Genomic DNA, 15,151 nt, shown 5'->3' with positions numbered 1-15,151 from the left:
CCTTCATGATGTATTTTCAGACATCATGAAAATAACGTTATAGGCCTACTTGGTATTTTAACGTGACATGTTATAACAAGAATATCTATGGCAAGAGCTCTTTTCAATCGCTGCTTTCTTTTCCTCATGATTATTTTCTTTTTTCCCTTTGCAATCTGCAGTAAAAGTATGAAAAAGGACAACATATACTGCACATTTGTGGTCTGTTCTCCCGAATTTAATTTACGATATATTCCATTAATAATTCACTGGAATGCACACAGAATCTCTCGTTATTCTCCTCAAATCCTCACGTCTCTTTCCAGGTTTGTTTTCACAGGTAAATGCAATTTATACTCTGTCACAATGACGGAATCACTTTGAAGTATTATCACGTAATGCTGAAGTTAATGAACATTTTTGATTAAGGCAACAGAGATATATATTTCTACAAATTACGCGCTTTTGGGGTTATTTGGTGTGTTGAAAGTACCTTATTGATGCTTTTACACTTTTAAATTTCCTTTTAATGTTCGATGGTTGAAGGGTGATTAATGTCATTTCATTGAGACACTTTTTTAACGTAGGCTATTGCGTTCATAGAGCGAGCGTTTCACTGATTGTTTACAGCTTAACGGAAGTTACACCCATAATTCGCGCAAAGCGTCATGGGGCTTAGGAATAAGGTGGATAGAGAAGAATAGAATAGATTTTTTTAAGAATGGATTCACGCACAACCACGGTCAGCGGAAATTGCTTAGTGACGTAGGCTAGCCTACACTGTAAAAATAAAAGGTGACTGGAGGAACCTTTTGGGGTTCTTCACTTTGCCACACCGGCGGAACCGTCTGTAGATCCTCTAGGCACCCTTTAAAAAGGGGCGGTTCTCTGAAGAACCACACAGGTTTCCTGAGGAACTCTTATATTAGGCACTGTGTGGAACCACTTTGGGTGCCTCCAGGAACCAAATTTCTTTCTTTTTTTAATATTTAATTTCATGTTGTTACTATGTTACTACTACTTTGACTTCTATTATAATAAACAAATTGAAACAAATACAAAATAAGAATTGTTTATTACATATTTGATATTCATTTTTATACATACACTTCCATGCACATGGGAAAAAAAGCTTAAAGATTAAAATCAATGAATACACAAAAAAATTGTATAATACATAAGCAACATAAATAATCAACCATGTATATACAATAGATAAACAAGAAAATACATCTCAACAAAATGCATGGAAACACATATGTTCCACGAAATAAATTAACATTTAAATTGACTAATTAAAAATGTCCATTTTCACTTAACTTTAAAACATTTGTGTTTCAGTCCGAAGGTAAGTCTGACATCACTGTTTCCAAGTCCAAAAGCTCTATCAGACGCCAAAAAACAAACAAACAGTGCTGAAAATTATGATCCTAACCTTTATCTCTATACCGAAATCTCAGATGGTTTAGTTATTCAGCTATTTTGAATGATAAAATGTTCAAGTCTGGGATGCCGTTAGACTGGAGACTGTAATGTACACTATGGCTTTTGAAAAGCTTAAATGTGTGACTTGAATCAACAGTGTTCATAAATGGTTGAGTATTCTCATGAAACAAGATAGAGGAAGTAGAAGTAGAGGCTTCGACCTGGAAACAGTATTAAGGTGCAGTAAAATGATCTGTTGTTCTGTGAATGTTCACTGGTGAATTCATTCATTTCAATAAGAATTTACATGGTCAGCAATTTCGTTTGTGGTCAAAAATGTCACTATGGGACCAAGTTGGTGTGAGGTACTTAACGAGTTAGAAAAGTGAAAAGGTACAGCAGATTCGGTTTCCGTTTGTTTTTCCTCTGTTCTGGTGGATGGTCCAGGCACTTCAGTGATTTTCAGGTCTACAGGAGGATTTTTATTCTTGTTCAAACTTGTATTCAGCTTACCGAGATCCCTGAAAAGTACAAAATTTACTGTTAGTATAAGGTTATTAAAGTGATGATAGTTGTGAAATTTAAATAATTTCCTCAGCCTTGGGACGTTCCAAACCTGTTTGACTTTCTGTCTGTGGAACCCAAAAGCAGATCTCAGGCAAAATGCAACCCCAGTCACCATTCAATTTCACTGCATGAAACACAAGCAGAAAAAAAAAGTGTAAATCATTCATGAAACCATTCTTATGTACACTTGTCTAGTTCAATTCAATGCAACAGTTTATGTAAAAATGGTTAAGCTCCAAAAATGTCCCAGAAAAGATCCTAAAAATAATCAATGAGTTCACAACTCATATGTTATAATGCAGTGGTTCTCAACTCCAGTCCTCGGGACCTGTTGCTCTGCACATTTTGTATGTCTCTCTTATCTGACACACTCAGTTCACTTCATGGAGTCTCTCCTAATGAGCTGATGATCTGGTTCAGGTGTGTTAAATAAGGGAGACAAACAAAATGTGCAGAGCAGCGGGTCCCGAGGACTGGAGTTGAGAACCACTGTTATAATGGGTTGTGTTGTAAGTCTTCTGAAGCCATATAATAACTTTTTCCTTTTTTTTTTTTTTTTTTTTTTTTTTAAAACACTAAACTTGAATAAAATGTCTTATTCAAATGCAAATGATAAAGATATAAGAAAAAATGCATAGCATTATTTGTGAACCAAACCTGTGATATTATTTTTCTGAGTAACATGAATGAGATTTGAGAGCATGAGGGAATTTTCATGAGCATTTTCAGAGAATAACTGATTAAAAAAACACAAGTACACAGTCAAACAATACAATTTCACACCGAGAAAGTTCATAGTAATAAAGTACTTGCATGTGGTGTAGTAGGTAACTTACTGTAATTCAATGTTGCCTCAGAAATGTTCAGATTATTTTAGAAATGTAGCCTAATGGTTGTTCTGGGGAAACAAAAGAACAAAGCTGATTATTCACAACATAATATTTATTGACCAGTAAATTGCTTTAAAATGGTATCTGAGAGAATGAGGGCACATGTAAAGTAAAGTTAGGCTAAACAAAAACAGACCAAACTATATTAACCTGCTTTTGTTATTCATAACAAACGCCAATGACGACAGCAGCAATCAGATAAATTAGTTAAGCTATATCAGCAATTTGTACAGAATATGTTGAATTGAATGACTAAATCAATCTAAGACAATAAGTCAATAATTTGCATTTGTTCATTAGATCAACGTAGTTAGCATCGCGGCTAAAACCTTCATATCAAATACTGTGCAATAAACGAGTGGTAAACACTAAAAACGTAGTAATGTATGATAAATTTAGTTTATATATGTGTTTGAATATATAGTGAGTACACTGTATTTATATTTATTTGGCGAGTTTACAAACCTTGTAACGGAGAGCTGAACAAACGGCGGAAGCTTTCATGAGGAGAGCCGTTACTTTCAAACCCGATGACGTCGATCAGCTGAGCTTTGTTGCGCGCGAGCATCACTGAAGTGACGACAGCAGAGCAGCAGTTTCGTGACAGAATTAAACTTCTCTCCTCCTGGTTCTTCTTCTTCATATTATTAATATTATTATTATTTAGTGTTGTTGTTTAATGTTTAAATTACTTAATAAAATAGGCCTATACTAAATAAATGTAAGCTACCCAGGTGAAAATGACGTAGGCTACTGTTAAATGTATTAAAAATGCATTAAAGTATATTTGTATTGTAGGTCTACTAAAAACACACTCAAGTACATTTTTAATACATTTAATAGTATGTCTTTTTCACCTGGGTATGTATACTGAATCAAATTTAAGTAGCCTATAATAATAATAATAATAATAATAATAATAATAGGATAATAATAATCTTATTCTGGCCTCACTGAACCATTGGGTTCCTCCAGATGCTGGCTTTAATATAAGAGATCTTCCAGGAACCACTTAAATGTTAAAAGATCTTCCAATAACCCTTTTATCGCATTCAAGTTCCTCTATTTTCCCCCAAAGCACTTCGAGGTCTCATGGTAATGAAAAGGTGACTCCAGAACCTCTGAACTAAATACAAAGTGCTTAAAGGATCCCAAAAGTTCCAGCAAGAACCTCAAAGATTGTCAATGCTCCTCCAGTAACCCTACTATAGGAGAAAGAGCTTTGAGGCTCCTAAATTACATTTTTAAGTTCCTTGAGTATCCGACAGGATATTTGAGGCTCCTTTAGTTTTTACAGTGTACACTCTATAGTCTGTGTGAGGGTAACCTGAGGTTAAAGGGATAGTTCACTTTGAAATTAAATTTTGGTATGTTTTAGCTTACCTCAAGGGCATCCAATATGTAGGTGTCTTTGTTTCCGCAGTAGTTTCAATTTTGATATTTTTAGGTCAAACCGTTCTTGTCTGTCAGTCATATAATGCAGGTCTATGGTCACCACCTCAAAGAGCATGCACAGAGTCCAAATTAAACAATTCCCCATCGTAAGTACACATTGATGGCCTAAGACACGAAACGAGCGTGTGAGAAAACAAACAGTATTTATATCGATTTTTCAGATCTATAAGGTGACAAAAGATTGATTGTCAGGTGATTTTATCAAGTTTTCTTAAAATATGCACATTTATTAAGCTAATAAATGCTGACCTCTCCAGATGACAAAATGTTAAAAACAAAATGACGCTGAAATAAATAGAAAATTGTAGACCCAAGTTTTCCTTTTTGAATAAGTATGCACTGAAATGTTACATAAATGTCTTGCTATATCAAGTGTTTGCATATGGTTACAAGTCAAGGAAAGTCCCCTTTATTTTTATAGCGCTTTTTACACTACAGATTGATTCAAAGCAGCTTTACAGTGATAATAGAAAAATAATGCAACAAATCTGTTTCGGCTGTACAGCAGCTCTAGAAAAAATGTCATTGTCCAGCTCAAGTAAGTTCACTATTGATTCATTTCCATTGTAAAAAATAATTAGTTAATAATTTAGTTCATTTATGCAGCAGCTCTGGAGAAAACAGTGATGTTATCGTCCAGCTCAGTTCGGTTCTCATACAATGGTGTCAATCCAATCAGATCAATAATATTGTTGAATGTTACACATTTTGCTCTGCATTTTAAATCGTTTTTAATCAAAACAGACCTTTTGATAATTAATTTTCAGACAAATATATTTCCCACTTCAATATCAGAAAAAGGTCATTCAGCCTCATTGCACGTCCCTTTTAAAGCACATAGATCATCCTTTGCAAACCAGGCTAGATCTAACCACCTATAGCCTATATTTACAGGGTGTATGACTGCAGCATTAATTCCTGAAATAGAGATGAGCAGATAAATGTCAACGTGAGATCTTTACAAAGTTCTCTCACAATAGAGCAAATAAATACTGGGTGCAAATGGCTCAAATATATAACATAAAAGACAAGTAGTTTGAGAAAATGCGCTTTGTTAAAGAAAATAGCTTGCCAGGAGCTGTTTTAGAACCCAGACGCAGATATTGCTTGCAAATGTCTTTTATTTGATGTTATTTTTATCAAGTTGTTGCAAACTAGGTGTTGTGTTTGTAAAATATGACTTTCTGTTCAATTTCTTCAACTGTGTTTCTGACTGTGGGGTGCAAACCTGTGTAGCTCGGGAACAAAAGCCTTTCCTCAGTACAAACAGCAGCTCCTTCGTATAAAAAAACTGTCGCTGAAAAGCCTCTGTTCCCGCGCTCTCTCTTCAAAAGGTGTGTATCAATAATATGAACGCAGCTAATGGAAGCGCTCCCTTCCGCATTCACATAAAAATGCGCCCAGGTGGAGCGGCTCATCCAGCATTGATGTGAGAAGTGTTACCAGCCTTTTAAAACATAATCTACATAATTTACCCGACTCGCAGATCTGTTCGATATTGATGATGTGGTTTGCCATTTTGTGGGAAAGATCGTATTGCCGCGCGTCAATGAGAGAGAAACTATGAGGAACTCTGTAAAGTACACACAAAGGTTTTGAGTTAAACATCAACACCGCATTAGAATTTCAGAGAGAATATCATGGTGATGTCTTTATGTTTATAGCTTATGCTTTCTTAGAACTGTTTCGAAACCCTTTTTATGTGTATTAGGTAAGAAACACATGAAAATATGCAGAAGCAAATGCTAAGCCCGTTGTAAACACTTGTTGCTCTGGTGGTAACAAATCGAAGTACTTTAGGGGTCAATAGAGTTACCTTCACATGTCTTTAAAGGGATAGTTCAACCAAAAATGTAAATTCTGTCATCGTTTACTCACCCTCATGTAGTTCTAAAACTGTATTCTTTCTTCTGTGAAACATAAAATGAAGGTATTTTGAGGAATGTCTCAGGGTTTTTTGTTTTTTTCTCTATACAATGGAAGTCAACAGAGGAGTAAAGAGTAGGCTACCTAAAAAAACATATTGAGTAAAAGTAAAAAAGAAAATGACTTCATTGCAAGTGACCAATTCCAATACGACTATCGTAAAAGTATTATGCCTGGTACACATTGTACGATTTTAGACTGTCTTAGTCAAAATATGACCAATCGTGACAATTTCTGTGATCGTGGCTCCTAAACGAAGGTCTTACGTCGTACAGTGAGAGAGGTTCAAAGACGATCATTGACACGGTCTTGCAACCAAAGATAACCTGCGATAATTTTCTAACAGTGTCAGAAATTTAGCATGATCATCTTAAAGTGTGTTTGCTGCTAAGACCTATGTTTACTGACTAGCCAATAAAAATGGAACATGAGATGTATTGATATTGGTGTAGGGCAGGCAATTGATCAACGTGATGGTGCTAAAATTTAAAGCGGTCCTATTATGCTTTTTCACCTTTTCAACTTTTGTTATTCTGTAAAGTTGCTGTTAGAGCATAAAAAAGATCTGCAAGGTTACTCCAAAGGAAGATATTTTATTTAACAGAATCCCCTTTTCAAGAACTACGACAAACTGCTCTGTTTGGATTACAACGCGATTTTTCCGGACCTTATGAAGTAATAATGTTCCTAATTTAAATAATCTGTGCCCACAGAATATGCAAAAAAGGTGTTGATTACTGTTTGGATAACCAACAAATTTCACATCGTATCTAAAGTGTTTAAGAAAATTACAAAAACAACAAAACATAGGGGAGCGAGGGCACAGCCTTATGCAGGGTTAAATGTAACACAGACCTTTTACATAGTCAGTCAGGATCAAGCATGTTGTGATTTCGCTTATTTTCGCTGCCTGAAGACGTTCTCCCGCTGATTTGTGGAAAGTTTTGATAAGATTTCGTGAAGATACTGGACAAAGAGTGATTTGACACCATGCAAGTAAATTTTTTCATCAAATGTTTTTTTCGGTTTCTGCGTTGGGTGTGTACGTCACCAAATCTAACTTTATATTACCTTAATCACTGTCTTGTTGGCTAAAACATAGCACCATTTTGAAACATGTCTGCAACTCCTAGCAACTGTTAGCTAGGCTAAATATTTTTTACATAGCGGGGTTAGTTGTAGCACAGTGTTATAACTAAGCCGTCAAGTGTACAACGATAATGAAATGAAAACAGAGCCAAGTATACATATATATATATATATATATATTTTTTTTTTTTTAATGACCGATCGTTTCGCAAGACCCTATTCCTCTGCTGGGATCGTGCAGAGCCCTTTGAAGCACTTCAAAGCCCTTTGAAACTGCATTGATTTGGACTTCAACAATTTGATGACCGTTGAAGTCCATTGTGTGGAAAAAAATCCTGAAATGTTTTCCTCAAAAAACTTAATTTATTTTCCACTGAAGAAAGAAAGACATGAACATCTTGGATGGCATTGGGGTGAGTAAATTATCAGGAAATTTTCATTTTGAGGTGAACTAATCCTTTAAGAAGGGATGGATATTTGCTTCAAATGATAGGCTTGGTGAGTGAAATTATATTTGTATTATCTTTCTGTATAATGTTTTTTTTAAATGTTCTGTCTAGAAGTGACCTTAAAGACATTTATTTCTCCATCTCCATCTCACCATCGGTGTTGCCAAACTTATCCGTCTCCAAAACGTTCGTACGCATGGGTCAGAGTTTTCCCGTCAAGTTTGTTTTTATAAATCACAACTTATGTGTCGGAAGTGCATGGCGTACGCCTCTTTCTGGCCCTGTTTTGTGCGTAGGCAACAGTTATAAATGAGGCCCCAGATCCGGGCCACTTCTGATACATGTGGATTCAGCGTGTACCAGATGTGGACTGGATCTGGGCCGACACTATGTTGTTGTCTGATGTGAAAAATAATGCGTTTTTTAACAATCAAGCATGAAAACATATTCGAGTACACCTCAAAAACAAAATCAAGGTTTCGTAAAAGGGCATAGTAGTTGGCCTCTTTTGGGGCCATAACAAATTATAGATTCATGAGACCACAGATCGCCCGTTAGATATAAATGAGATGAATTATATCTCATGTTTAACCACTACAGAGTCATCAGAGCCAGCAGCAAACGTCAGAAGGACTAGACAAGGTAAGGCTTAATCTTAATCTAAATCTTAAAAAAACGTCAGATACATTTTTCAAATAGGTGCTATCTTTATGAATAAACCACAGATTTGAGATTTAAACAACTACTTTCTCGCCTGAAAAACTCTTAAAACTACATTTCGTGATACAACAACAGAATCATTTTTTAAATTACGCAGGTTTTTGCCTCCGCCATTGACGCTTACTGGTTGGTGCGAGATGCATTCATTCTGGGATACTTGGCTGTCTCAATTCTGCACAAGTCACCACTCGATGCATCCTCGATAAAAGGGGCGGATCAAGAACACATATGGGGATTTGAACTGTACATGGCTAGCCTGGAAATTCAGACCTAAATATGAAAGATTAATGGTCTGGCATCGACTAATGAAAATCGCCCAACTCGAGGGGCGGCACCAAGCATGCTTTTGAAAATCTCACTGCACGCAATTGGATAACACTATGACCAATCACAACAAGCCCCAAACGCTTAGCTACCAGCGGAGCTAACTGGTAGATTAGACTCTTGCCGTATCCAGTCGGCAAAACAGCAAAAACGCCCTTCTTTCAAAGGAACGATTCGAGCGGCGTCTTCTGTTCCTGTTTTAGATAAAAGGCCAAGTCTAACTCGTTCACTGTAGCGGCCAAAGCCGTTTCAAACTACTGGTGTTCATCCATAGCCATCTTGCAATGTTTACTTTTGACTTCGACGTCACAGCGCTGTCGTCCTCTGTTTAGCTCGCCTCTGGCCCGCCTATATCAGATAGCCCGATTTGATTGGTGCAGCTTGGATACAAGGGCATATTTAATGAGCATCAGTACTCGACGCCAGAGTAAACTCGCTGAGCAAATTCAACTTGTGCTCTCGCGAGAACTCTGGATTTCCAGGGTAGTTCTTGGCTAGATCTGAACTCTGATTTGGAACAGGACTTGATTCACAAGTACACAAGAACACAAGTAGGCTACAGACAAGAACGCGAATTGAGAAACAACACTGATAGCTGAGAGAAACTGATCATAGAAGTAGTTTACAATATAGCACTCCTTGTGGCGGATATCAGAACTCAACAAGACATAAATTCAAGCACATGCACCTGGCAGCATTTGTGTTCACGTCCTTGTGTAAAGTAGCCTGTTTCGGGCCTTAACAGTCGAAAAGCTTGGTAATAATATTTAAGGTGACCGAGGGAGTAATTATCACTCTAAACAGCCGTTAAGCACTCATGTGCATCGCACCCGCCTCTGTGTGATCTTCATCTCAATTAACTCCTCCCCTGTCATCAGTGCTCTAATTATGACAACCAGGTGCAAACAGCATGTAATCCTGTTTGTCACTCCCTGATCGGGATTTTCAAACCTCTCATATTCATCATGTGAGCTGGAAGGGGAGGTGAGTTTTTGTAAGCCTCGGTGCCTGGGGCAAATGCAGGTGGGGAGGAGAGAACATGGAGTTTGTGTGCTAAAAAGAATCACACACATGTGTGCCGTTGCCCTTTTCCCTGGTGGGCTTCGTCCCCTGAATTATTTTTCTACGTGACGACTGTCATGAGCCACGCGGTGGTGACAAGGGCTAGCCTTTGATCCCTGTGACGTGCATCTGGAGCGATCCGTGGAGACGGGCGTATGACTGTCAGCTCGCCGGCGTACGTGAGCGTGTTTTTGGGGGTTGTGCGGGGCTCGGGATGTGAAGAAGGGCTGACAGTGACCTCTTTTCCCTGCAGCCTCGGGCCTGGTGCAAAACATACATGAATAAATCAACATTTTCTAAAAGAGGACACGCTCACAACTTCAAATCAAGCTTCTAAAGTTTGGCACTTTTTTTGATCTGCATCACTTTTTTAAATTTCATCTGATTGTCATTTTCTTGTGTTATTAATGTAAAGTGGACAGGCTAAAGATAGCATAAATCCTGTCATACTACTATTGTAAGTATTGTCTAATATGATGATATATACATCTGTCCAGATTTTTTTTTTTTTATACTTTTATTTCACAAAAATAAATTAATCAAAAGTGAGGGTAAATACGTTTATAATGTCACAAAGTTATTTTGAACATTTTATCCAAAGACTCCTGAAAAAAACATACTTTTCTACTAAAATATTAAGCAGCACATCACTTTTAACTATAATAATAAATGTTTCTTGAGCAGCAAATCAATGATTTCTGAAGGATCATGTGACACTGAAGACTGGAGTAATGATGCTGAAAATTCAGCTTTGCATCACAGGAATAAATTACATTTTAAAATATATTAAAATAGAAAACAGATTTAAATTGTTTATTATTACAATATTACGGACTTGACCTGTATTTAAAAAGACCCAAAACAGTATAGTGTATAAAGCTAGCTAATGTGATGTTAATTTATGTCTTTAAAATGTTAAAAATCAAGCGTAGTGTCAGTCCTGGCAGGTCACATTGACTCTCAGCTAATCCACACCTACCTATAGGAATACGACGCATATCACAGCATCATATATGCTCCTTCAGTATTATCAGCGGCTATCGTTTCTCAGGAGCCAATTACCCTTCTCCCTCATCCTCCTCTCGTCCTGTCACGATTTGGCATTCTGATTCCCCTTTGAATCAGACTAAATTCTCAAATTATGTTGTACATTAAAATATTGAATTAATGATATCTGCAATACATTCATGTTGGTTCTGTTCTGTTTACCCTAAGGGGGTTATTGCTGCTCTCCTGCTCTGATCCATGCTAGGCTGCATGGATGCGCAGGGAGTTCTTGAACCATAACGCCAATCCAAACTGTATGCTAATTGTCAATCGTTTCAAACCTTTCATGATGAAAACCTGTATCAAATCCATACTGAGGAAAGGAAATGCATACATGCGTTCATTCACACATTAGCAGTGTTAGCTAGTTACCGACCCTTTTAGTCTCTTGTGGTGTGTGAATGATGGTTTATCAGTGTAGATTACCATTTTTGTGCTGTCACAGAGAATGATTGGAAAAGTAGTTGTGTCAGGCAAGCCTGAAACGTGAAACCTAATAAACCAGTTAAATGAACTGTCTTCACCAGCAATACTTCCATTCACAACTTATGGACATTAATTGATTATGATCAACGCTACAATTTATGACTCTTAAATTGACATGCTGCCAAAAAAAAATCCTACTGATTTCAGTTCACAGGATTGTGATGATGTTCACATGCTCACACCTTGTAAATACAATTATTCATGGCACAAAAATAAAACTCTTGATGGATGTTGCCTCAGTTCTAATTATAATCACCTTGATCTGTTGCAACCAATCGGATTCCTCTCTGTTTGGATGATACTGAAAAGTTTCTCATAAAGCTTCTCTTCTTAAACTTCTTGAAGAAGATGACACTGGTTTCACCAAAGGCAAGGGGTTTCAATTTGAGGCCTATGCCTATGTGGAGCAGTTTGAGGCTTTCTGTATTGTTCTATTGTCGGCTTTAATTGGCTCTGTGCTTGTCCTTTTACCGTTCACATTAGGAACTCTATCCTCCATGTGTGAGAGAGACACCCACATTGTTGCTGGTACTGGCAGGGTAACAAGCCCCTTTCCCATCTGAAGAAAATGTTCCTGTGTGTAGACCCTGGAGAGCACAGACCGAGACAACGAGCTTTTGTACCAGGATCATGCCGCTGTGTTTTTTTCTCTTCTTTTTCCATGTCTCATTCAAACACAGGCAGATTTTGTTTGGAACTTTTTCTGCAATTTACCTGGAACAGCCTGTTATAAATAGGTTGTGGCTTACCTTCCTGTTCTCCCACTTTTATTAATCTAAAAGAGACTGTTTAAAAACTGATTGAAACATCATGCCCATTCCAACTGAGCCAGATGGATTTTCTATATAAAATATACATAAATATATAAAAACTACCGGTCAAAAGTTTCGAATAAATAAGACTTTTTTAAAATGTTTTTGAAAAAAGTTATTTATGCTCACCAAGGCGGCATTTAATTGATGAAAAATACAATATAAACATTAGTATTGTGAAATATTATTACAACTTTTTCTATTTTATTATATTTAGCATTTAATTTATTCCTGTGAAAGTCTTCAGTGTCACATGATCCTTCAGAAATCATTCTAAAATGCTGATTTTGTGCTAAATTATCAAATATTATTGGTAATCAAATATTAATTATGGTTCTTATTATTATCAATGTTGAAAAACGTTTTTGCTGCTTTATAATTTAAATTTTTTTTTACGATTCTTTGATGATACAAATTCAGCTTTTCCATCACAGGAATAAATTACACTTAAAAAATATTAAATATTAGAAAACAGATATTTTAAATTGTTATAATGTTTCACATTATTACTGTTTTTACTGTATTTTTAATCAAATGAATGCAGACTTCTTTCAAAAATATTTTAAAAATCCTTATTTATTTCAAACGTTTGACCGGTATGAATATATTTTAAAATGGTTTGGAAAAGTGATAAGGTGAAAACAGGTCAAATAGGTACTTTCTGATCGTCATTGGTAAATGAAAAATTGTAAATAACATTTTCAATAACTAAAGATAGAAAAAAAATAAAAAAAGAAGGATTACAAAAACGTGTCCCACTTTACCCGTATTCGACCTATTTTGCATCAGGATTTAAACCAAGATCTCCTTTCATGATAAACAAAAACTTAAGCTCTAAACTAAAAGTTGTTTTTGTTTGGTCCCACTACTAAGTTTTTAAGAAGTGTTGTTTTTTGGTCATGATTTATCGCCCCATAGTGACCACAGAACTGCACTTGTGCCCCCCTAAACATAAATAAACAAATAAGTAAATGGTGCATGATGCCCCTGCATAGAAAATTTACATTTTAAATCTAGATAATTTGACAGAAAAACCAATATAATAATTTTTATGTAGCACAGACCCATGACCTGACAGTCAGACATGCAGGTGAATAAAGGACATTTGAGTCTAAACTCTTATATTTAAGGTTGAATTTCAAACAGGCAATGAGAGGAACAGCGCGGTTTGAGATGAAGTGAGGCCTGAGGAACAGAAAATGCCACTAGGCTTTCAAATAGTGTTTTCTTTTCCCCCGTTCAGGTTTTTCTAAGAGCTGCAGGCTTCTGTGTATATCTGAAACGGGGATATGGTTTTATTCTTCCTATCGACTCACCCTGGTCCCCGCAGTCTTTCTCTGTCTTTAATTATTAATTTCATGGAATTTGTTATTGTATTCATTCAGAGGTTTCAGGCTTCTCTTCAGCTCCATGGAAATTGAATCTCTTCTCGGCTGGAGCTGAGGCAGCTGCTTCAGTTCCTAATGGATTGACTGAGTATTGAATACTTCAGTGCCTCCTCAGGGTAGGTGCAGCTTAGTGAAGGAATTAGCTGAGCGGCTTGAAAGCTGAGAGGAGAGTGGAGTTGGAATTGAAGAGCCGCTCCATCTCTGCAGCCCTTCGGAAAGGCTCAGATGTGATCGAAAAGGCAGACGGCGGGCCGATTCCATGACGCAGGCTTCTGTTGTTGTGTTGACGCTGAAAACGCTGAAAATCCTGAATAATGTGTCACTTTACTATGCACTATAAAGGTGAAATGTGTTAAAACTGCCAATGGAATCACAAAAATAATGACTGTTTTCAAACAGGTTTTCTCCTGTCTGCCATTATTCGAACAAAAAAGATAACCCCGCCCTACTCACGCCATTGGTTGTTGCTCTTACAAATGTTTTGCATTTCCCCAAGAAACTCTTGGGTTCTCTGTGAGCAAACACAAAGGCTGAAACCGAAATCGCCCCCTATACCCTCAAATAGGGCATTATTTGAGGGGACAGCCATTTGTAGGGGTGTCCGAAACCATTGTGGACGGTATTGAGTGCACTCATTCTATCCCACATTGCACCGCAATAACGAGTTTACAACCGATGTACGCTCAACAGCTGTCCGAATTCGCTCACTCTTTTTCATTCACTCCTTCAAGTGAACTGTATTAGTGGCCTAACGTAGGGGATAGTGATTGAAGGTTTAGGGGGCAATTTCAGATTCAGCCAAAGTTTCTCAGGGAACAAAAGCGAGGGAAACGCAAAAGCATTGAAATATATGTTTTCCTCCCATCTCATATTTCTTCCATCACCATGTCCCATTAGGGGCTTCATATTAGTTTAATTGGACATTCCAAATGACATCCATCTTGATCAAATGGGCCTGACGCTTTTGATTATAACTAATAATCAAAATAAACATTCTTTCATGCCAAATAATATAGTTTATTAACCTACCTGAAGATGGTCTGAAGCAACTTAACGCATTAATACAGATTTCAGTTGATGTGCACAACTTTAAAATGTGCTTTAAATGTGGCCCATCTAATCAGATTTTGTATCATAACTCACAATTCTGGAGGTCCTCCCTGTTAAAAGTAATGAAGTGTCCAAATAAATTGGTTGACCTTTTCTGGCATGCTTTCCTGCTTGTCAATCATTTTATTGTTCTATGTGTGCAGAACTATAAAGTCACAGCGTGATCAGCAGTGCTGTGGCTAGCTGATGTTAAATGCTGTGGATCACTATCGACACAGACTCATTGTGCGTCACTCACAGTAGGGGCGTTTTCTAATGAGAGAAGCGGAGAAGCTTGGTTTGCAGCACTGAACAGATGCAAACCACAGAACCTGCCAAAACTAGCAGGGCAAGAGAAACTCAAGAAAATTAGTGTGAATGAGAAAGTGCTTTAGTAAAAAAGGTGTAAGACAAGAAAAGGTGCAGATGGACTTGTTTTTTTT

General features: G+C 36.9%; 1 long non-coding RNA gene across 1 annotated transcript; it reads right to left on the bottom strand.

Annotated features, from left to right (window-relative positions):
- Positions 1–1,719: 1,719 nt before the first annotated feature.
- LOC309489684 lies at positions 1,720–4,002 on the bottom strand. Its single transcript, XR_014202480.1, has 4 exons — positions 3,327–4,002; positions 2,808–2,869; positions 2,021–2,095; positions 1,720–1,925 (listed from the first exon to the last, which is right to left on the bottom strand). It is a non-coding gene; the product is annotated as an uncharacterized lncRNA (long non-coding RNA).
- Positions 4,003–15,151: the final 11,149 nt, after the last annotated feature.

Source organism: Leuciscus leuciscus, assembly GCF_965113295.1.
Source record: "Leuciscus leuciscus genome assembly, chromosome: 24".
Taxonomy (NCBI): Eukaryota; Metazoa; Chordata; class Actinopteri; order Cypriniformes; family Leuciscidae; genus Leuciscus; species Leuciscus leuciscus.
Note: the sequence above shows the minus strand (reverse complement) of the source record. Positions and strands in the feature narration are given on the sequence as shown.